Here is a 23,989-nt window from a genome sequence, read left to right on the forward strand (position 1 = left end):
TCAGGCACTTATAGTTTTTCCTCATTCTTTTTGCAAATGAGAGAATACTTACTTGTGTTCTTGAAAATACGTTTAACAGTGCAGTTTCTGTACCTTCCAACAGCAAGGTCCCACGATACTGGATATTGCACAAACACAAATGATACTGCTTTCTATCTTGAAAAGTTTACTGGCAAACAAAATTTGGGATGAAATACTGCATAAAAACAAAGGGAAGGGTAGGCTCGTCTGTAGTTGCAATGTTAATCCCAAGGTCTTGGCTGTGTGGTTTTTAGCTTTGCTTTTGTTCTGATTATCAGTTGCTTATAATATTTTGAAAGCATAAGTATTACAGTAAGGATCAAGTTCTTGTAGCTGTGCTAGTGAGGTGCTCACTGCTGTTCAGCAACAGCAGCAACATGTTATTTAGGGTGAACTCCTGCAGAGGTTTGCTCACTTGACTTGGTTGCTGCGGGCTGCTATGTGGAAAAGATGTGGGGCAAAGCTTCTCTTGAAGCTGGGAGCAGGGGGACAAGTAACACAGGTTGTCCTGTTTCAAACTCGGGGAATCTCAAGGCACCACTTTTTCCTGCAGTTCACAGCAAGGCAGTCCAAGCCCAGCACACATATCACATCTAATGTTTTGCCATCTTGATTTCATGCGATAAAGGTTACTGCCTATTTAAATTAATAATATGGAAAAATACAACAAGGAGCAGAAGTGATGTGCCTTGAGGAGCTGTGCTGTTACTTGTAGGCATAGAAGCCTTTTTGGTGCTTTTCACAGGCTAGATTACATTGCTGGCAACTTTTCAGCATTGTTTTTAGTGAGGAGAGAGCAGAAAGAAAATTATTTTAAATTGATGAGCCCTAAAGGTTCATGTAGAAGATTTTCACTAGCTTCATAAAAGCTCCTGTAGACTTAATGTAAAAAAATTATAGCACAAATGTTTTATCTCTATTTCATAGTCTTGTTTTTAAGCCTCTTGACTTTTAATGTACTACCCTTGTACCTTAAAATCCAGAAAAGTGTTTTGAAGTTTACAAACTACAAAACTGGTAGATACCAATCTTGGAGGATGTTTTGAGCAGCACTGTAGCAGGTAGCAAGGAGACAGAGGTCCACACACAAGGACAAGACCCTACGGGTGTCTCACTGGTGCTGTGAGACTTGTGAAGTCTCAGACTGCTGCAGCACATCCTCCTCTGATGCAGGTAGAGGTGGGGTGTTTTTTGCCCCAGCACTCTGCGTCATTGCTAGTTTTGTCAATGAGTCCTTGATCCTGTAGAGATTTGGGGAGCAACAGATCCAAGTGGCCAGTTTACTTTGAAAGAGAGTTCTCCAGAACAGGTAGGACAAGAATCAGTGACGAATGGGCTGGCATTGGCAGCAGAGGTAACCAGTGAATGTTTCAAAAGCCAGACTCTTATCTCGTTCTTTAGGAAATTCCTAGTACTTGGACAGGTCCATCAAAGAACAAACTTTAAAAATATGTTTATTCCAGAAATGACATTAAAGAGGATGTGGAGACTGTTATGCAAGTTCTACTCAAGGAAAACATTTGGTTTTCCTCTCCTGGCAGGAGTGAGAAGGATTTGTTAGAATTTGTCTAAAAATTCGTGAGAAAATAACTTTCTGGTGGAAAAAACAAAAAAAGCCTTAACAGCACCAACCCACTATTGCTTGCAGATTTTGATAGTGAAGATTTATAATTTTGGAGAGAGTAACTATTTCCATGAAAAATCCATGGTTGCTGTCTAGCAGTAAAAATGCTGTGAAGAAGCACACAGGTTGTTTCTGGTGTAGCATTTCTCCTTGTGATGCTGCAGAAGAATTGCTTCGTGCTTCTCTCAGGAGACAAAAAGCCCCGCTAACCAACTGGCATGTTCCATGCAATCATCTACAGGATTTACCAACTGCCCTGCTAATCACCCAGTGGTACGGGTTAGAATGTCCGGACATCAGTGTTCAGAGACCAAGAGGAGGGAAAGCCACCTCCAGATGGATTTTATACAGAGCTATTTGTTTCCAAAAGTGCCAGCAGATCTAAATTACTGCTGCTGTTGTCAACAAGTTCCTCCTGCATGTTCTGTAATGATTAAGGTCCTTGGAGGTTTTGGATCACTTATGTTTCTCAGTGTAGCTACAGATTGTGAACAAAAGGGTTGCATCAAGTATATTAAATAATAAATTGAAAGGCAGAAGTTCCTTTCCTTCTGTGTACTTCGGGTAGAAAAATTCCTGTTGACTCCACATTTCTTGCTACTGAAAAAGATAACCTGGTCAGGTAGCTAAATGTTAACTTGAAGCTTGCCAGCTTTTACACTTGACATAAAATTGCTCTTAGAAACAGCTGCTGCCTTGCTGCTACCAGTGCCAGAGAGTGTTCTGCTTGATGACTTAATCAAAGTGTTGTTCTACCAGGAACCATTTGTGGATTCAAATACAGATGTAGGCTGGTAATTTTTTTTGAGAAAAAAAAAAAAAGTTAATTTCCTTGAATTCAAAACATGCCCATCATAAAACAGCCCATGTCCTATTCCTGATCTGCTCTGAAGCCAAGCCTAAGCAGGTTGTGCACCTAGTCTGAACTATGCAGAGCAGTGACTTCACTCTTATTATTTGCAGCAAAATTCCCTAGAACATGATGGTTAAAAAAATGAGGCCAGCTTCTTTTTGTAAAAGTTAAAACTCTATCCATAACTCTTTGCAGTTTATATTCTTTATTGTGTGATTACTTTCTGTACAGACTGAACCATGCAGCAGCAGTTTGAGGCTCACCTTTCAGAAACCCAAGAGTTAAAATGAAGTGCCAAAGCCTTAGATAGGCCTGGCTAATATGGACAAGCCATAGTGTCTTCTGATCTAACTTCTAGTTAGGGCTCCTTAGTTCTGTCCTAAAAAAGAAAAAATGAAATTAAAAAAATATATATAGTCCTGGACTTTTCTAAAGCAATTAGAGCTGAAGAAATATCTATATGGAAACTGGTTGGGGAAACTTCTTGTAGCATCACAGTTTTGGAAGTACATGGAGCAGAAACAAAAACCTGTGAATGATGGGTCCAGTCCTCATGCTTCAGTGGAGTGATGCTGAAAACTTTTAGCTGGTATGTAAGTCATCCATTAAACGCAAGGGGAAACAGCGGACACTTGGAGTTTTCTTTTCCATGTAACAATATGAATTAGTGCATGGAAAAACCCAGCAAAACATAATATTTATTGCTTCTTTGTCTACACAACTCATTTCTAATGCTTGTGAGATTGATCTGAGGTTCCTACTCTGTTCCCATCCCATTCTCAGGCTAAACATATTGTTGATTCATCATTAGTTGCTTCATTATACGAAGTTTCCTGTGTTCTGCCAAGCAATGGTGGTAGGAAACCAGCGTTTCTGGGGAGCAGAAGCAAGATGGAAATGCTAATTCCTTTTCCTTTTCCTCCGTATAACACCCACAGGTTTGCCAGTTCCTTTTTTATCACCAGGTACTTCGAACCAGCCTTGTTATTAGGGTGGAGCAGAACAAAGAAAGTACAGGCCCTGCCTTCAGGTCATGAAATGTCTAGGTTTAAGTCTTCAGGGAATCTGGGCAGTGCTCTGCTTTGCCAAAGAGCAGGTCCTAGGTATGATAAGCCCATTACCAAAGAAATCACATCCCTCCGACTTGTACCTAGCTCAGTGTTGTGGTTTAATCCCAGCTGGGAACTGACCACCACACAGCTGTTTGCTCACTCCCCCCAAGCAAAACAAGGAATTCGTTCACCACTTCCCATCAGCAGGCAGGTGTTCAGCCATCTCCAGGAAAGCAGGGCTTCATCACGCCTAACGGTTACTTGGGAAAACAAACGCCATCACTCTGAATGTCCCCCCTCTCCTACTACTTCCCCAGCTTTATAGGCTGAGCATGACATCCTCTGGTCTGGAATATCCCTTGGTCAGCTGGGATCAGCTGTCCCAGCTGTGTCCCCTCCCAACTTCTTGTGTCCCCCCAGCCTACGTGCTGGTGGGGTGGGGTGAGAAGCAGAAAAGATCTTGACTCTGTGTAAGCACTGCTCAGCAGTAATGAAAACATCCCTGTATTATCAGCACTGTTTTCAGCACAAATCCAAAACTTAGCCCCTTACTAGCTACTGTGAAGAAAATTAACTCTATCTCAGCCTAAACCAGCCCATTCTCCACCCCTTGTTCTGTACCATTTACATTATACACAGGTCTCACACTATTCAGTACATTCTCATTACCCACCCCCACTCTTCCCATCCTTTGATATAATAGAGAGATATCATTCCCTTAGTCTACGGACCACCCCTGTGAAATGTCTGTGAAGTGTCCATAAATTGTCCACTGAGTTCATTTAGTCAATGACTTTGGCCTCCATCTGTTACGGTGGTCACTCAGGACAGGAGAGGTGGTGTGTTGCGTGAAGCTACTGGGCACCAAAGCCAGCTCAGGTTGGGTCGCTGCTGTACTTGCACTGCTTATTGTAGGGCTTGTCCTCCACTGGTTCAGGTGGTTCCTGCTATAGTAATCCCTATAACATACAACTCAAATGATGCATTACAACAATTTAAAGGTATTTCCATTACAATCTTGACTCCTGGACCCTTTGGGCCAGGTTATAGGGTTTAACTTTGCAATGAACTCCTCCCCTTGCCCCTGCTCTGGCTTGGATTTATTCAGACTGCAGTCTCTTAGGGGTGTACCTGCTCCAAGTGTAGCCTTATCTATGAGCCACAGACTCTCCAGGGGTATACCTGCTGTGGCATAGACTTAGCCACAGCCACAGTCACTTTGAGGTGCACCTGTTCCAGTATGGCCTTCTCCATGGGCCACAATGCCTTCAGAGATAGACGTGCTCCAGCGTGGCATTACCCACAGCCACAGTCCCTTCAGAAGTAAACCTGCTCCAACACGGCCTTACCCATGGATGCAGTCCCTCCAGGGGTGTACCTGCTCTGTCGTGGGCTTATCCATGGTCACAGACTGTGAGTTGCCCCAGCGTGACCTCATGCACAGCCACTGATGTTTCAAGGTGTACCTTCTCCAGCATGGACTTATCCTTGGGCCACAATCCCTTCGGAGGTATACCTGCTGTGCCACAGACGCTTCGAGATGTACCTGCTCTGGCATGGGCTTATCCACGGCCACAGACACTTCAGGGTGTCCTGCTCCTGTTAGGACCCATCCACAGGTCACAGTCTCTTTGACTCGAGTTCACACTGGAGTTTCAGCCTGTCCAGTACAGCAGCACAGAAACAGCAGTGATGCCCTGGCCATCTGCCAGCCCAGGTGCATCGCCATTGCTGTTAGCAAAATGTTCCCAGGCACAGCAGAATAAGATGATAAGCAGTACAGCAAGCAGTGAAAACAAAAAGCAGTCACTAATGAGCGCAAGACTCTAATTTACAGTAAGGCAAGCAAGCCCCATGGCAAGCACAGGAGCCTGCCAATTAATAGCTAAACAGCAGTAACAGCTATAAATTCAATATCTAGTACATTCCAATCAAATCTGTCGTTATCCCGAACACTTCAAGCCCCATGTTGGGTGCCAAAAAGGCCTGAAAGACACAGTCAGACCCCATTATTCTCCCTTGATTTGTGTCTGTGCTCAGCAGTGCGGATGGGTAGTTTCTCCCTCTTGTCTTTTCAAGAGTTTATGGACTGCAGAATAGCTGTTGCTTCTCCACTGTGAAAGCAGATGAGCTAAACATTTACCAGTACTTTTTTTTGGTACCATATAGTGCCTGGAAATGGGCTACTGAGTTTCAGGTTCGTTTTGTGCCCTTCCTTTATTCCATCTCCCCACTGATACCAAGGGTAAGTCAGTCAGAGCACTGAGAGGGTTCAGATTACTAATGTGTTCAGCATTTACAGAGCTTTATTTCTTTGAAAAGAGAGAAGCGGATGACTCTTTCTGCTCCATTACAAAGATCATTGCTTTTTATGCTGAGCAGAGGTTTGCTTGTTTGTTTTCCTTTCCCTGGAAATAAATTTCATTGAATTAAAAGCTTCTTCTATCTATAGGTATTTTGGTAATATTGCAAGAAGCCAATATCTAGTGACTTCTAGAAGAGACATTTTCATCCAAATGTGGCTGCTGCAGTTCTTGATTCTAGCTGGTATTAGACACTTCAATCGATCCAGTATATTCAGTGGTTTTGGGGCAATGTAAAAAGGTACAGTTGTTGTTGACCTTTGATTTGGGAGGGCATGTGGGTTAGATTACCTGTTATGTTTTCTTTTGAAAGGCATTGCAGATTTTTCCTTTTGCTAAAAGTCAGGTGTGACAAAATGAAAGTCAGCTTTTCATTTTATATGAGCCTCTATTACCTGGGCTTGCTTCTAATCTTGTTCTTTCAGTTTTTTGTATTGCTGCAATTCCATTGTACTTAGAGTAAGTGGGACCAAACCCAGGACTATTGTGTTTATCCTGAAGACCTTGATAGCAAGCTTGCTTTGCATGTCTCAGAAGAGTTAACAGTTCTTCTTGAATCCTGAGCTGTACATACAGTTTAAGTACTAATTTAGCTGCTAGACTGCCCCAAAGCTTCAGCATTAATTCAGAAGATAATCAGTAATCTGGCTTTCACAAACTTTCATAAGTTTACAGAATTACAGAGCTTTCTCTTGCAAGGAAATATCTTGATCTTATTAACAAGGAAAACAAGCAGCTTAAAGCTGACACAAAAACAGGTTTATTTTTTTTTTAATTTCCAGGGTTTGATCATAGCATGCTTCCTCAGTTTGCTAGCAAGAATATGAAATGCATCTCCTTCACAACAGCAGCAGATTTGCTCCAGCCTCTGCTGGGGAGACCGGTCATCCTTAGATAGCCATGTTTCTTTTCTCCTTTCTTTTCTCCCTAGTATCTTCCTGACTAGGAGTGCCCAATTATGTCCTAATTGGCTTCTTTCTTTTTATTGACCAGCTCTCCTTCTGAGCGGGGATCAATGCTGACCTGCTTTCTCTGCTGGATATGCTTGCATATTTTTGTAGCCCTTCTGAGACAAGCTGTTAAAAGAAAGAAAGAAATCCTAATTTATCTGGCTTGTGGATAAGCAGGATTCAAAATGCTGCCATTTGCTTCGTAAGTCCCTGTAATGAGCAGGTGGAGGTACCTACCTATTTTCTTAAGCTTAGCAACTCTAGTGTATCCTACATGAACAGGGCTGTATCTATTGTTCCTAACATCTACCTTCCTCTGCTTGTTTTAACACTTCCTGGATAGGTTAATCAGTAATTTTAACTGCAATATGTGATTATGACCTGCAGTCATCTAGTAGAGGTTGCATAAGGATGTGCTTTAAGCTAAGGCAAGGGTATGCACGCTGTATCTTGAGAGATGTTTCTTTTAGCTCACTTCTTAGCAGACCTTTCCGGAGGCTTTTCCTGGTTTATTCTTAGCTTCTTTGGACACCCACAAATGACTGCAGAAAGATGGGTTATCTCCTTTGCGTAACAACTGTCAGCAAGCAGGACTCCTTCACTTCTTTGGGCCAATAACAACAGGAAAACAGCTGACCCTCACCCGTTTTTATTCTGAGTGATGACGCTGACGCATGGTGCTCTGTAACCTTGTGGGGGATTCTTCCATAAAAGCAGTGATGTATTAGGAGTAGAGGTAGATGGCATCAGAGAAAATAGCTTCAGCCACTGTGTCCTTTATTTGTGTCCTTTAGCAATCTGCTCTTATCCTCAGTTAAACACCACGTTGGTCTGGTGTTCTAGCACATGCATTGCTACCCAAAACAGGTACGAAATAAAACCTACTACATTAAAGGAGATGTGTGACCACACAATAAGACTGTTAGGTGCTTAGGGAGATGACCACTGCAACCTATTCTTAAACATACTGATTTTGTAACTGGTACTTTGTACAGGCTAGGGAAACTAGGAGCATATTCTCCCTGTCTGACCTCTTTCTGGCTTTGGGAGAATCTCTTTTACATTGACTCTCATCAGGGTTCATGCCTTGCCATTTCCACGTGGTAGGAGGAGACATTAGAAGATCCTACCTCATGCCAAAGCAGCTGGTAGCTACATAAGGCATAACATTATAGAGCAGCTTGCTATTATCATGGGAAAATACTAAAGGCCTTATTTTCAGACCTTGCAAAATGTCTTTAGTTTGGCATCGTGAAAATATGAGGTGATATCTCTGGTGGTTCTCACACAGTTATTTTGGCCTTATATCGCCACTCAGCAGGAAAATGTTGAGGGGACCGAGCCAGCTCAACCATGTCTTCACTGTGGCCTGTTGGGGTGGCTCATAAGAACAATCACAAATAAGAGATCTGGCTCAAATCCTGCAACTGAAGTTGCAGCTACTTATGCAACTATCCATCACCCGCCACCATTCTTTGGCTCTTTATGTGACGTTTTCTTATGAAATTCCATGTTGCTATTGTTGTGTTTTAGTAAGAAGTAAAAAAGGACTCCTGGGCTAGAGACAAACAACTCCTTATGTCATTTGCCATGAGAAGGATACTTGTGCTGCAAGTGAAGAGTGCTCAGTACTTAGGGCTATGTTTAATACCCTGCCCAGTGACCTTTTGTAAGAAGAGAGCTGAGAGTGCTAATGCCCAGGGTAGTCTGTGAAAAGATACGTGCTTTTAATCAGCTTCCCAATAGTAGGATAATAAAAGCAATAATCCTTTTATTATTCTGTTTTTATTACTTCTATCTACGTTTTCCAAGGTCACTAAAGCAGTAAGCAATGGGGAAGATAAGCTTCCAAGGAGTTGGACTGTAGAGCAGTGGAAAACATCACACCCAGCAGCATGGATTGTTCTCTTGCTTCCAGCTTGTGGTGTGGAAGTCAAACCGTGTAGAGAACAGACTGAGTGGTTTCCCAGGGCACTGGACACAACAGATTTCTAATGTAGCGTGGGCTTCATCTTGTAGGCTCCAAGCATCATTTGTTATAATCAGACTGAGAATTTGGACTTTTTCCTCTTATCAGAAGACCAAACTATTTGGCCTTGGGGAGGGAGGGAAATTATTTTTATAGTTGATGGTTTTGATTTGGTTTGGCTTCAATGAGCTTGTTTAATTTCTTTAAAACAACAAAAGCCACTCCACCTGCCCCCAAAAAACTGTCATCTACTACATGTACTGATTTCTTCTGGTGAATTTTTTAGCATAATAGCTTGGATGCAGTAACAAAAAGATGATGTCATTTAAATGTCCAAAGTGTGCTTCTGTTCTAAGCTGTGGTGAACTCTACCCCTAGGTAGCAGACACGCATTTTCCCTTGACTTCATTAGACTCTGTATGCAAGAACCAAATCTGGCTGTTTGTATATTAAAGCAGCATAATATTGAGTTGCTCATCTCTTGCGAGCTCTTGGCATTAGAGTGTCTCTACTGGGTCAATCCAAAGGTCCATCCAGCCCACTGGATGTTTCCATGTTGGACTGTTTTCAGCAGTGACCAGTAAAAACTGCTGAGGGAAGAGCACTGGGCCAAGGGCAAGCACACAGTCCTCACCACTGCAGTCTCCCAGACCCCTGCAATTTCTGCTTAGGTACTTCCTAAGCCAGGTCTGGTATTATCCTGTTTAATAGCCCTGAATAGATATTTTTTTACTCACTGTTTTGTTTGATTGCTTTTTGAACTTATCTAAAATTTAGTATTCATGACATTCTGTGGCAATGAGTCCAATAGTTCTAACAGGGCATTTTTTGGAGAAGTATTGGAGGATTTCTGTAGGTTACTAGAGGATTTCTCTAGTTTACCATCATGCCATGGTATTGGCTACTCCTAGCTTTTCACAGGAAAATATAAAACCTTTGAGATAAACAGTTATTTACTGAATTTTCTAGAGATAGAAATGTATTCTTTGGGCAGTCAGTATTGTACTGCTGTCATGAGCTTAATAGTCAAATACCATATAACTTGTGGTAGTTTTAACTGTGGATGATGTAACTTTTGCCTATATAGATGTCTTTTGAATGCACCTCTTACCTCTAAATTAGTAGTATTCTATGCCATTGAGCAGCAAATTTTATTCTCCTTCATAGAAAACGCACTGCATTTTTGTTTAGGCCTTAATTTGTTCTTTCTTCGATGTTGCTTTAAGTAGAACAAGCAAATTTTGTCCTGGAATACTAAATAATTATTGTACTGTAGATTTTTTGGTTAATTAAAAGATGTAGCCAAGCCCCAATTTGTAGTACAAGATTTATTTTGATTGCCAAACCCTTGAGCTGCCTTTACAGCAGAGCTCTTGTCCATACCCAGGTTTTGTTCCTTATGTTGTTCATGTGGAACTCTGCAGGCAGTTCTGGCTTTGTCAGCTGAAGGACTCCCCGTGGTGGACATGGTATGTATGAGGAGAGCATTGTAACATATGTGTTGTGTGTGTACATAGGTGATGGAGAAATGAAGAACAGTTATAATAGATTATAAGCAGCAGAATCAAACAGTACTTTCTCATGCCCAAAGAAACCTTGTCATCTAATCTGACCTCTTCACATCACATAAACTATAAAATTTAATCCCTTGCATTTCCAGCCCAGGAACTTTTTTTTTTCTTTTTAGGTGCCGGCCATGTACCTTTCCTCTCTATAGCATTGCTGTGAGTGTTAAAGCCCAGTTTTATTGCATACTGTGGCATGGTAATGATTTTCTTTTGTGTACCGTGCTGTAAACATCCAATCCAAATTGTTGACAGTCTCAATGTGTTCTGGAGCAAATGCATTTCCTGAGGTACGATGTGTTCCACCTTATCCTTTAGTTAATATATCAATTCTTCTGCCTCAGGCAGAGATGCTCAGGCTTGTGTCTCTTGGTTGTTGCTTTTAATTTGAATTCAGTTATGAGCATTGAAGAACTGTCTCAGACATTACAATTGCTTTAAATTCACAACAGAAATGGTCCGTGAGCCATCATGTGGTTTTCAGATGTTCTCATGCTGCTGACATTCAGTCATCTAGCTTAGGCTGTGCCAGGCAACTGTAAAGAATATATTTCCATGTTGGTTGCATAGAACAGCAATGATACTCAAGTTACATTAAAGTTGCATAAGATAAGTTGAGCTCCTCTGCTCAACTAACTGCTGAGCATCTAACTGCTCTTGAAAGGAGTGGTCCTGCTCAGGTTTCCCCACCATGCTTTCACTCAGGGCTGTATGTTCCCAGCACTTCTCTTGCATTAGTTCTTGCCTTCACTGAACCCATTGGTAAAGTAATTCAACTGGAAGGAAAAAAAAAACCAAAAAACCAAAAAAAACCTGGGTGGGTGAACTGATACAGCTTACTTCCAAGTGATGAATTTCAGGCATGATGAACAGCCAGTCCAAAACATGCCCAAAGTCATGCTTTCCCTCAGGTATCTGATGGAACAGCACTGAAGCATGGAAGTTCTGTGAAATACATTCCCGGCTATCTTAATTTTATTATCTCTCTCTATTTTCTGCCTTTCTGTTACTGCTTGTAGTCTGGCAAGCAGAGTGGTTATCAAAGAGTTCCGGTTTATATAGAAGGGTGTGCTTTGCTCTCATGGCTGAGAAAAAAAGCTTGAAAACTTTGAGTGTGTGCAGTGCAGGCTTTCTGTAGTGAGAAATCAGGGATGAACCCAGCTGCGGTACATTGTTTGCTCTACTGCTGCTCTCAGATTTTATTTCCAAGATAGTAGGTCTTGATTTATCTACTTGTAAAGTGAATATAAGTGTGTTTACCAGTGTTGTACAGACATTGTATGGCTGAAAGGTTGTCTGAGAGTCTGTGGATAATTGAGTTGCTGTGTAAGCACTTGTAATGAAGGAGCCCTGCTAAACTAGCTGTCGGTCTTTCTGTAGAATTTTTCCTGTGAAGATATACCAATATATTGGCATCTTAAGGATGCTTTGAAATATGAGCAGGTGAGTTAGTTCACCTAAAGAAGGAACACGTCTAAATTATAGTCCTGTTTCTCTCTGTATCCGACACAAGCTGGTTTCTAAGACTGCAAAGCCAAAAGAAACACAGGCTGTGGTGTTCTCCATTTTGCTCTTTCTTCCCCTCCCATTTTGGCAGCTTGCACAGCTCCTGCCACTGACCAGGTATGTAAGTGGAAACTTGGCAGCATTAGCCACACGACACCTTCAAGCCTGGCTTAAAGCAAGACCTGCTGAGGATCTTGTGGGGAGGTTTCTTCAACATGGCTCTCCACCCTGCTGTGCAGTTCACCAGTGTTGCCTTGGATCAAACCAACCCATAGGCGGAAAAGCATCAGTTTCAGTAAGATGCGGAGATGACCTTATTAGTCATGTTGATTTACAGCAATGACTAACTGATTGGTGAACTTCTGGGTGCAATATGAATTTCAGGGAAGGCTGTTTGGTCTGTGACAGTTCCCTGGTTTTGTTTATGATTGAAACAGAGCGGCCTTTTATCTCAGTGTTTGGCAGTAGGTGAAGCAATTGTACTATTTTGGCTGCCCTCTGACAGCTTCTCATAAGGATGCTGGGACTTGAGACAAACATGAATCAATTGGCTTCTCAGAAAAATTCTGAGAACTGGCTCTCTGCCTGGAAATGGGACAAAAATAATGTCATTGCTCCGTTCTTTTCCACTTTGCTGAAATGCCCCCAAATCCTCAGGCTAGAAAAATGGTCCACAAAACCAAAAAAACAACAGTGTGTTTCTCTTGTTAATAGTGACGGGATTTAGGATGACTGAAAGACCTAAAGTACTCGGTGTTGCTTGGTGATCTGAAGCAGAGAAATACGGATTGAACAGCCAAGTGCTAATCTGCAAAGAGCAAGTGGTGTGATCTTGCCTCTGGAAGGAATCATGCTTGGTATGAGTGATGCACGGCATGGGAGCAAGGCTGGAGACTCCTGAACTGACAGCACGAGCTGCTCCCTCTTGAGCCAAGGAGCTTCACTCCCCAGTTGCACACCATACCCGCTCATTCTCTGCAGAGCTGCCTCAGACTTAGGAAGCCTGTAAGGGTGGAATGATGTTGCTTCAAAGCCATGGTATCAGAAGCTGTTATTGTGGTTATTTAGTCTGCCTTTCCATGTGCGGGAGATTGGAAAATGTAAGGGCAGGTGGTAAATTCAGCAGGAGTTATTTGGGGAAATGCTCGGTTGTGGTTTTAAGGCTGGGAGCACACCTGTGAAGAGCAGATGTCCCATATTATTTGTCACAGGGGAAGATAATTTTCTTTCGATAATGCAAACACACTTTTTAAAAAACAATGTTTTAAGATTCTCAGGATCTAATTAAGGAAGCGTGTGCAATAAGCAATGGAGCTGGCCCCTTCCTGCAGCTGGTGTGACCACACAGTGCAGTGTCCCACTTGCCAGGCTCTGACACTAATGCTGTTCCTTGATACCTGCAACATTCCCATCTCTGGAGCTAACCTCTGGCAGTTGAAGGTCTATGCATCTTTCAGCACCTTAACTTTTGTCTCATTTGTTGTCAAGATTAGTATGTTCATATTTCATAGCATTTTTGAAGATAAAAAAAAACAGGCTGGCTTCAGTGTTGTCTCTGGAATGTTAAAATGCTTTAGTGTGATTTTGCAGGTTCTGTTATACTCAATAACGCAATTTGCTTTTTCCATTCTTGTTTAATTAATTTTGAATTAAAAGGATATGTCTAGAATTAAGCATGTTCTTGTCAATTTAAGATCACTTATTAATAATATATTTGGACCTTGAACAGAGATTAAAGTTTAGTATATTAGTTACTTTTAGGCAGCTTAACATTTTTAATAGAAAAATCCATGTTATGTAACGAAGCCTACAATTCTAAATGAAACTGATTTAGCTGATCTGATAAATAATTAGTGAAATTGGAAATTAGATAAATTCTGATTCATTAGCATCTGGTTTTAGAATGTGATCATAAGGAAACATGAATGGGAGGAGGATGCCAGAAGTGTATCTGTTGGTAAAGTAATAATTAGAGAGGGCAAAAGTAATTCAGTCAAGATTTAAGACTGCCTTAACTGTCAGTACTCAATTTTTTCCCACAATGAAACATAAAACAGTGCTAAAGATTCCTCTGTTGTTATAAAATTGAAGTGAAAGTGAGGGTCATCAAAGCTACCATGAACATATTGAATAAACTTAGATGAATCAGTAACTTGTATCGAGTAAGAAATGATATATTTATCTAATTGATTGTTTTCTGGAGTTTCATCTGGGGTTTATGGGATCACAGAGTAGAACTGGTGGGATCGGGATGAGGCAAATGAACTGAAACACAGCAAAAGCTAAAGGAAAAGCTTATCCCACCCACTTCAGGGAAGAACCTCAAAACTGAGCATTAATTTGTCTCAGTTTGATATATCTAGTACCACATACACTGTAGTTATGTAGCTGTTTGATATGAGCCTTTGTTAGATGGTGCTAACACTTCTTCAATATGCAGGATTTTCTTCGGCTTGTTTGTGGACAGCTGGTAGTCTGTGAAGAATTGGCTGTTGATGTGGCTTCTGTTCCTCATTTCTATCCTAAAAGTACAGGAAATACTTTCTTCATCTTACTCTTCCATGCAGCAGAATTGCCCCAAGACTAACCATGCACCTGTGAAGTGTAGGAATGACAGGATCCACAAGACAAGGTGCCAGGTAGGGGTTGATCTGTGCTAGGGAAATGTCTGGGAATCTCGTATGAAGCACCAGAAGGAGTCCAGCTGCTTTAAAGATTTTTAAAAGTCCTGGATCCACAAGAGACTGTTATTGCCTTCAAACCAGCATCTCTGACAGTTTGAAAATGCTGGTTTTTCAGTGCCTGTTTTCCACATATCGCTGTGCCTTAGACAGCAGAGAAGCACATTGCTCTCATCTGTTTGGAAATGTCTTTCTTGCTGCTGGTGGTGGGGTAGATCCCTAAGTATTAAGCATGGGTCCTCCCTACCCTCTCTGTGCCCCCAAAAGCGTTTACCTGTACGGTGGTTATTCCATTCTCTGACATGCATTTTGGTGAGCAGCCAGAGCTTGTGTGCACCTGGAAGAATAGAGCTCTAGGTGCCAAAACAGACTTTGGACGTGCCGAGGTGATTCACAGGAGTCTCTGAGCCCAAGCTGGAGGTGAGGGATTGCAGAATGATGGGCTGAGAACTCAGTAAGGCATCCTGAAAGTCCTTGAAAAAAGGGGTCAGACATACCATTGACTTAAGATCTGTGAGAAGCCATTTTTTAGCTCTTGCTCATGGTGTTTGCATAAGTTACAGATAGCTGAATTTTTTGTGCTCTGCTTTGTATCTAGTATGCAATGAGTAGTTTCCTCAGTCTGTAGTGAGACAGTGAGCTGTCATTGCAATGATTCATTACCTCACTATCATTCTGTACACAATTTATCAACCCCAAACCAACTTTTAGAAAATGCCTGATATGTTTCCATTATGGGAAAAATACTCGATAACGGAACTGGCTCTGTGGATAATTAAAGGTTGGGATCAGGACCATAGATAATACATTATTGAAATGGCCAATTCTATAAATATGTTGGTAAAATTAAGAAGTACTGGAAAGCAAATTAACAAAGAATAAAGACCCAACTGTTCAATTGGCCCCAATGTAGCCCCTAAATATGTGTGAACAAATGTTTATGAGCAGAATTAGCCCATTTGGCTATACAATCTGCACATTGTGTACTTGCTTTCATTTGCAGTAAATGTGAACAAAAAACTTTATATTCAGTGTTATGTATACAAATCCAAGCCCTGGATCTATAGTATGTTTGGTGATACATAGTGTACCTTGGTGCAAAGGCCAAACTTTAGACCAGTTCTTGAAAAGGCAACCAAACCAGTGAACTACAAAACTGTGCTCAAGGTCTACAGTTCTGGTTTCAAAAATCAAAGTCCCAGAAGGACACTCAGCTTTCTCCTTCTGATGCCTACTTTTTATTTTCAGCACCCCAGTGCCAACTGGAAACGTTTGGAAAGACCTAGACTGAGCATGCTTTCTTCTTCAAGGGCTTTTTTCTTTTATTGTTGCTTTTATGAGTAACTAAATATGACCTAATAATACACTTTTAATAGCTCTCTGACAGAATTTTTTTTTTTTTTCTTGCCTTTCTTGCAGGGTAGGTGGTTTTTTTTCATTTTTTTCAACATGCTCAAGAAAAACATTCACAAAGTTTCCGAAATAGGTGTTGTGGTTTGTAATTGGCAAACTAGCCACCCAGGGTAAGGTTCATTGCTAATACTACTTTGATGTGGGAGTAATGTTTTGTTCAACTTCAAGCTGCTCTGCCAAGTTCAATTTTATAGGTGTGCAAAAATCCAGGAGATTCTTGAGTCTTCCTCAGCTGGAAATCTGAGACAATGTGGTTTTTCATTTTTCTGCCCTGCCTGCTTCCATCCTATCTGAAAATCAAGACAGGGATGAAAAAGATACACTTTGAAATTTCAGAAGAATGCCAGCTTGTATTTATGCCTAGTACAAGGGTAAAAGTGTTGAGCATTTTCTAACTAGGATTGTCATTCTCTAGTTTACAGCACTACCATGGACTCACTTCATATTAAAAGAATGTAATTCATTTTATTATGTAGGTACCAGAAAATAATCAGAGAAGTGACCCTACTGGGTCATGATTTTCAGCTAGTGATTCACAAAAGTCGGTCCCCTGGCTGAGTGTTCTTGAGGATGATCTTTCTGTAAGACAGAAAAATCTCAATTATTGCTTTCAGCAGAAGTTAAAGAAGCTGCCATCTTGAGCAGCTTGGAAGTAATAAACTGTGCTGAACTGAGCTCAGCTACAGGCATGCATCCTACACAAGGCTCTGGCCCTAGATGCATACAAACTACTAGCTATATTCTTATGCTCCAGGGACTATTAACTTAAGAAACATTTCCTTTTGTACAAAAACTGTGTGAGTGATATATGCCAAAATGACACACAGATTGTCACATATTTGGGCTTTAATGTGTTCTGTTTTCCAGGGAAAGCATCAATTACAGGTAGATTGACAGCCAATGCACCTTGGGCACTAACGTCTGCAATCTCAGTGCTGCCGCAGAATCAGGCTTGGAGAAAAGGCAGTCCCAAATCAACGCAAGTTAAATAAACTTTTGAAAAATTCTGAGGACTTAGTTGAACCATAACTAACAGCAACACATTAAAAAAAAAAATCGGGTAATTATTAGAGAACAATAACATTGTTAGGCTAACTGGGCTATACACCAAGGGGCTGTCAATCACAGTTGTTATGAAAAGCGGAACATTTAGAGGCTGTCAGTCACACCTGTTTGTAAAAGCCGAAGGACTTCAGGAATTGTTGTGCCTGAATTTACCAAATGCAGAAATAACAAAAGCACCTGAGTCTCATGCAGACTGATATTACAGTTTACGTAGAATCTTGCATAAGTTTATGCCTTTATTCATCCAAAAATATCTTATGACACTGGGAGCTTGGAAAGGTTTATTTTTCAGCTACCTCCTTTATATCACTGATTTTTTTAAGGCTGCTTAAGTGTGTAAAATCTGGTAACAAAAAAGTAACTTTTGGTAAAATCTTTTGCTGCGAAGCAAAAATGTTGGAGTTAGTATCCAAACAGCAGAGAGCTGGTGCTGGAGCCCTTCAGTCTCTTGGGGAGTTTCACACATTTCTGCAAATCCAAAACACTGCAGCAAATACCAGCTGGAGAATTTAAAAGGACTCAGAAAATGTTTAACATGGAGGTACTAACCCATAGATGCTATGAGAAATGCGGCCCATGAGACTGAAAAAAACGCATGGAACCTTGTGTTTATTTATTTTTAAACTAATAGAAGTAGTTAGTCGTTTGGCATTTTTTTGTTTGGTTGGGTTTTTTTTTAATCAAAATGAAGAGGTTTTGTGAGAAAATGGCTTTCTGATGCTATCTTTCTGCATCTGAAAAAAGGGAGTTTCCTGTACTCTGCATCACCCCACTTGTGTCCTGGGCGCCCTGAATTTGTAAATCACTGCATTTTATAACTGAGGCCAACTGGAAGCATGTGTCTGTGCATTCAGTGTTTGTGATGCTGTTTGAAAACCTGTTACTGAATACATCATTAATTTCTACTTCTTTGAAAGGTTTCCATTGAGGAATTGGTATCGTTCAGTTTTATCTCAGAAGATGAAGTGCTTTCAGCAGGTTTCTTGCTGCTCTGGGCCCTGTGGGAGTCCTGGCATGAGTAACCCTGGCATTAGCCCCACCTAGGCATGAATTTTTATGTTGTTTTTTTTCTCATATTGGGAGCTTCACTTTACCAGATACAACATCAGAAGCATGTTCCCCAAGTACTGAAACCTTCCTTCCTTGCCAGCAGTTATTATTGCAATGATGACCTCGATGTCTATTGTATTGGGCACTTTATTAAGCATGGTGGGACTGAAAGAGGAGAAAGGGGTGAAGTCCCAGCTCCAAATGATTCATGGCCTGACCATCCTAAATAGGTTTAGAAAGGAAGAGGGGTTAATCTGCTCAAAGTCATCCAGTGAGCCAATGGCAGGCCCAGAGGTAGAACCTACAGGTGGACATGGACCACACCACATCCCCTGGTGGCATGCCCATGTACCGCAGCAATAAGCATCATCTTGCCAAAGCAGTAGCTGCACTCACACAATTGGTAGTTAATTCAGTGAATTTTTAAAGCAAATGTTAATAATTAAACTCAAGTGGTTAATGAGTTTCTAGAGAAAAGATTAAATTATACTCTTCAAACATGGAGTTAGAATTTTGTCTAATTAGAAGAAATATGTTTTTCCCATGAGGGGCAGTTGCTGAAGTGACAGTTTGGAGACTGTTGTGACAGCATTTGCAGAGATGGGTGCCAGCCAAAGAACAGAGCTTTTTTAGTATCTCTGGTAGTGTAGTAGTTTCTTTTGAAGGCATAATTATGTTGCATTCTTTGCACAGTTCATTAGGAAAAGAAAAACAAAGAACTTGTATTCCATGTGGTTGATGTTCACACATTTTTATCTTAGCATGATAGAAGAAGTTGTTAGATCCAGAACGTAACATGGTGTCTCTCTCTCTTTCACTGCTAGCCTAATAGCATAACTAGTGCTAGGTGGAAAACAGCTTTTCTAGCCCACAACTGTTATTCAGGAGTCCATTTCTTTTTTCCTGTGTGAAATCTCAGAAAGTACAAAAATGTCAAAAGGCCTATATAAACTAGAAATCTTAACAAGAAATAAGTTTGTATCAATTTGGGTCATTCTGATGTCTTGTAATCTTTGATTTCTATATAATTTTTAATACAACTTTTTTTTTTTTTTGCTGCTGCTGCTTTGTTAAATATAGAAATGAAAAAGTAATTTCAAACTTCAGGATTATTTTTGTTTTCAAACTGTAAAAATGAAATTTTCTCAACATTTTTCCCCAGTACTTTCTGTTGAGAAATGCATTGAAACTGTTTCCCCGCAAAAAAGTTTCTATGTTGACTTAACACATTTTTTTGGCAAGAAAAAAAACTTTTGTGGAACTATTCCCAACCAACTCTAGTAATAAATATTCTCTTCATTACATCTTACCATTTGCAAGCAAAACAAGTAAACAGGATTGCTATAAAGCCAGAATTTATCAGAGGTGTCAAGATAAAGCAGATTCATTTTCTTCGAGCATACGTAAGGCAGTCTTCATGGCACAAGAGCATATGAGAGAATAAACAACCTTTACTAGTCATTAAACAGACATAGCAGAGCTGAACCATCTCATATTTCCAGAAGCTAGCAATTACTTTTTCACACCTCTGGTTTAGTCCCTTTATATAAAGGAGAAATCCTAATAAATACAGCCCAGTACCTATAACCTACCTGATACCAACACAGCCTATTGAACTGGTTACAAATGGCTTAACTCACATTTCTGCTTAGTGACACCTGAACTGTCCTCATATGGTGGGAAATTAGCTCCATACCCTACGACATCCAAGACTTGGTGTGGAGACTGTTGAGCAGTGATGCCTGATGTCCTCAGATGGAGAAAAGGGTATTTTTAATGTCAGAAGGAGTAAGGGTCTACAGTAATGGCTTGTGCACTTGCTAGCCTTAGTTTCTGCATTTTGAAGAACCCCAAATTCTGCAGGTAAGAGGATGCAGAAAACTAAAGTAAAATGTAATAACTACTAAGTAACTACTACTAAAATGAATTAAAAACACACTAGTATACTTACAGAAGTGGCTTTTATCTGCAATTTCCCAGCTTGTTTCTCTGAAATGAAATCGTTATGGGTTGGGCATATTAGGACTGATCTTTCAAACGTAGGTGACTCCTCTGTGGCAGTGTTGAGGACGGGGAGCAGGCAGGAGTGGGGGATCCATGATGCTGCTCTGCAGAGCGAGATCCTGGAGTGGTGCAGGCACCCACACAACACACAGCCCATGCCAGGGCGCAGGGGGAAATTATGTGCAAGAGCTGCTGCTTTACTGACTCTTGTTTTATGAAAGCTTGTGCACCTTTGACATATAGTGCAGGGATTTTATGGGGTAATTTGGAAAAAAACCCCTTCCTGTAACTCTCTGTTGGTTTATTCACACTTGCAGAAGCTTTTCCTCTTCCTAGGGCAAGGGGAAACTTCCTGCTGCAGAAGCTGGAGAACTCACCAAAACCAATGATAATCCCCCAAATTTGTAGAGAAACATAACATGGGACTAGTTGGTTGGGGAAGCTGCTTTAACATTTTCAGGCAATTTGCAGCATCCTCCCTGCAGCTGAGAGAACTCTTCCAGCATGCAGGAACATACAGTGGAGATGTTCCCTTGTAATATGTATTTGGAAAGAACCTAGTGGTACCCCAGGATACAGCTATCACTGGGAAAATGAAGGGTGGAAGATACTATTTTTAGGAAGATGGTGCTCAGGTCTGAATTCTGCCCAAACCCTCTTCCGCGTAGGAAGGTCCTTTCCCAGATAACAGGGATTTGAGGCAGAGATTGTGATACGGGAAATGCCCCAGAAGTCTGTTTTTATTCACTTTCCTTTTCTTTTCCTCTGGATTTTTTTTTAGAAAAAGAAATTATTACTGAGTTATTTGTTACTGTCAGATGGATTGAGAGAGAAATCATGCATGGATTTTATATATCAATACAAAAAGCTTGTTATCTTCAACCCTGAGCTTGATGGTGGTAAATTGGGAAGAAATCTTGGTCTTCAATGACAAGCCATTCTGGTAGGGCCCAGGCAGGGTCTGTTCTTAGATGTCACAAAACAGTGCAAAGCTTGGTATTCTGTGGAAGATCTCACAAGCAACAAAAATAATCTCCTAAAATAAGGGATACTTGTGGCATGGAGGAATTCCCTGATTGTTTGTTGCTATCACTGTGTCAGCTCTGCAAGCGAGGCATGTTGAAGCATGGGGGGGGGGGGGGGGGGGGAAGAGAGGAAGAGGCTTAAGTGCACAGCTGCTGTTACTCAAAAATCAGGCTAAAGCTCATAAAAATCAGCACGCCAGGCACACCTGGGTATGCATGGCTTTGTTTTTGATAGCTCTGTGTGAAGTACATCAAAGCAAACATGTTTCATGCTGCCTGTATTGATAAAGAGATCTTCTAAATAACATTTATCCAAGCAAGAAAAGAGGTAAGAGGATATTTATAAAAGTCTTTCGTGTCCTTGTCTTGTCCAGAAGAATTGTTTAGGATTACAGCTTTGCTCATGTATTATTTGTGTGCATTTTGTATCATTGAGAGTCTCTGTTTTCTGTCTTTGCAAAAATGTGGGGGAAAAAATTGTGCAATCAGCTGCTCACTTCTGGGGAAAAATGTGATCAGGCAGCATAGCCTGTTGGGTTAAAATAGTGTTTGCTTATTTTGTCTGCCCCTGGGTGTCAGTCCAGTAAGCCGTTCGTGGTGGGCCTAAAGGACAGAAGGTTAGGATGTGTGGGTTTACCTTTTTTCTATATGCCTATAACATTTTTCTTGGCTTTTCACTTAAATTTCTGTTGTGATGCTGGCAGGAGAGATTAATTCCCTTTCCAAAATGGTTCCAGTCTGGGGTGTTCTCACTAGTAAGGAAATGCGTTCAGCTGACTACTGACACAACATCTGTAGGCAAAAGGCTCATGAGCATCAAAACCATTCCTGGTTTAGGAGGTTTGTCATACCAACTGTGCATATACTAAGTTTGTATGGACTTTGGCTCATGTTAAGTTTCTGTGATGCTCTGTAGATATTTAAAAAAAAAAAAAAAAAAAAAAAAAAAAAGGTGTTCCAATGCAAATGAGGTCTTTTGGCACCAGCAGCTCTCTCAGGCCAGAATGTCCCCCTGTGCTGTGGGATGCCCTGCTTGCAGGCTAGCTCCCAGCTGGCCAGCTGTAGACTCTGCTGTGAATGCTCCTCTCTGCCTAAGAGCAATTAGTCACCATCTCACAATATTAAAAACTTGTATGTTACATGTCTGAGCAAACGTCCATAGTGTTAGAGGAGAAATTTGCCCCAATCTGGTTCATCTCGGACACTGACTTGTCCCAGCTGTGGCTTAACCAGACTGTGGATCTCACTTGCATTGTGCTGGAAAGGGATAAGGTACCATGGCTTGCTCACGGTGCAACGTACAGGAGTGCTGGGGCCTTGTTCCCTGCTGCCTGGCCTCCCCTTAGGTTTAGCACAGGTGGGATGTGCAAGTGGAGTGCAGGTTTGGTTTGGGGAAGAGCAGTGTTGTGGAACCCTGCAAACTTAAATATTAGCTTTGGGGAATACGGTGTGTTATTCTGGGGACACCTGCAAACAATGTTGTGGTGGAAGGATGGTGTCAAATATAAAGCTTGAATGCTTTCCTTAAATTTTAACTGTTCTGGATGTGGAGCTTCTTAAGAATCTCTCGCTGATGCTTTTGCGTGCAAAAGGCCTTGAGAGCCTTTTAGAACTGTGAGTCAAGTGCCTAAGATCAGAAAATTCAGAAGATAATGCGCCCTGCTTTTATATATATATATATATATATATATCTAGTTTGCTTATGATTTGCTTTCTGTTTTCAAAGCCTTTAGGAGATGTATTATACATCTTTTGTCTGCAGCTGTGAGACCTTCTGTCTCAAAGGGCTGAGATTTAAAAATCCAAGACACAAGATACTAAAAGACTTGTGAGGAAAACCTGTGGCAGTTGGCAACAGTAGGCTAGTTTCATTTTTCCCAAAGTAATATGAAAGCAGGAATCTGAGTAACTCGCACTGCTGTTCCCTCTCATAACTGGACTGTGCTTTTGCGGCTTAAAAGAAATGAAGTAAAAAGAATTCATTTGATATTAAATGGTAGCAAGTGTGAGCAAGAAGTTGTTTATCAGATTTCTTTATAATGTTGTTTAAAAAAATAACTTTGAAATTTCAGCTTTGTCCTGTATTTCAGTTGTTCCTGTGAAAAAGCTTGTTCTGTGTTTTTCCCATTATATGTTAAGATACAGACTTGTGAGGTGCTATCTCTGTTTCTCTCCTGGGAGCAAGCTGCATGGAGTATCTGGCTTTGATGTAAGCTCTTGCTTTTCCTGGGTCTTGTTTTTCTTGTTATGTTTTAAATATGCATATTATTATAATGAGCAAGCTACCAAAATGTCTCTAGTTCTCAAGAACTAAGTCCTGTTCTTCCAGCCTTTTCTACCCTGCCCTCCTAATTGCACTCCTAGGTGTTGTCACTGAAGCCTCACAGCTCTTCTGGAGCTCGGTGAGCAGTGACCCTTTCTGTAAGCTGGCAAATGAAGTGGTTTTTTCTCTTCTATCTTGTATGTCTTATACTTGCCACATAAGTAGCAGAACTTACTTTGTTCTCAGTGGGCTGCAGTGGCATGGTGAGTAGGATCAAGTGGAGAAGTGCAGCACCCTTGTTTCTGAATGAATCAGCTGCTCTGATTCAGAGCTGGGTCTCATGTTTCAGGGCTTCTGTGCTGCAGCATGGTGCTGTTATTTTTGGCAGAATAAAGCCCTTCTACATCTGAATGACTACAATAGTGCTTTTATCTAGAAAGTGCAAAGTATTATGTCTTTCAGTTTTATAAATGAATTTAATGCTATAGAAGCATCAAATGTAAAAAAATTTGCTTGGTACTGTTACGCCTTGTGAATCCTCAATGAAGTTAACAGTCTCTAGTTTTTGGTTGTTAGGTATTTTCT

The 23,989-nt window shown here is 40.9% G+C and overlaps 1 protein-coding gene across 30 annotated transcripts in view; it reads left to right on the forward strand.

The window, feature by feature from the left end:
- The window catches only part of HTR2C (5-hydroxytryptamine receptor 2C), a 119,132-nt gene that overhangs the window by 9,856 nt on the left and 85,287 nt on the right, over window positions 1-23,989 (forward strand). For 29 of the 30 annotated variants that reach the window (XR_007509421.1, XR_007509415.1, XR_007509419.1 and 26 more), the window contains exon 3: window positions 10,220-10,301. The exons of the other annotated variant lie outside the window; for it this stretch is intronic. The gene's annotated coding sequence lies outside the window, so the exon portion shown is untranslated. The remainder of the gene's footprint in view (window positions 1-10,219; window positions 10,302-23,989) is intronic. 30 annotated transcript variants of the gene reach the window in all.

This window comes from Accipiter gentilis, chromosome 24 (assembly GCF_929443795.1).
Source record: "Accipiter gentilis chromosome 24, bAccGen1.1, whole genome shotgun sequence".
NCBI classification, from domain to species: Eukaryota; Metazoa; Chordata; class Aves; order Accipitriformes; family Accipitridae; genus Astur; species Astur gentilis.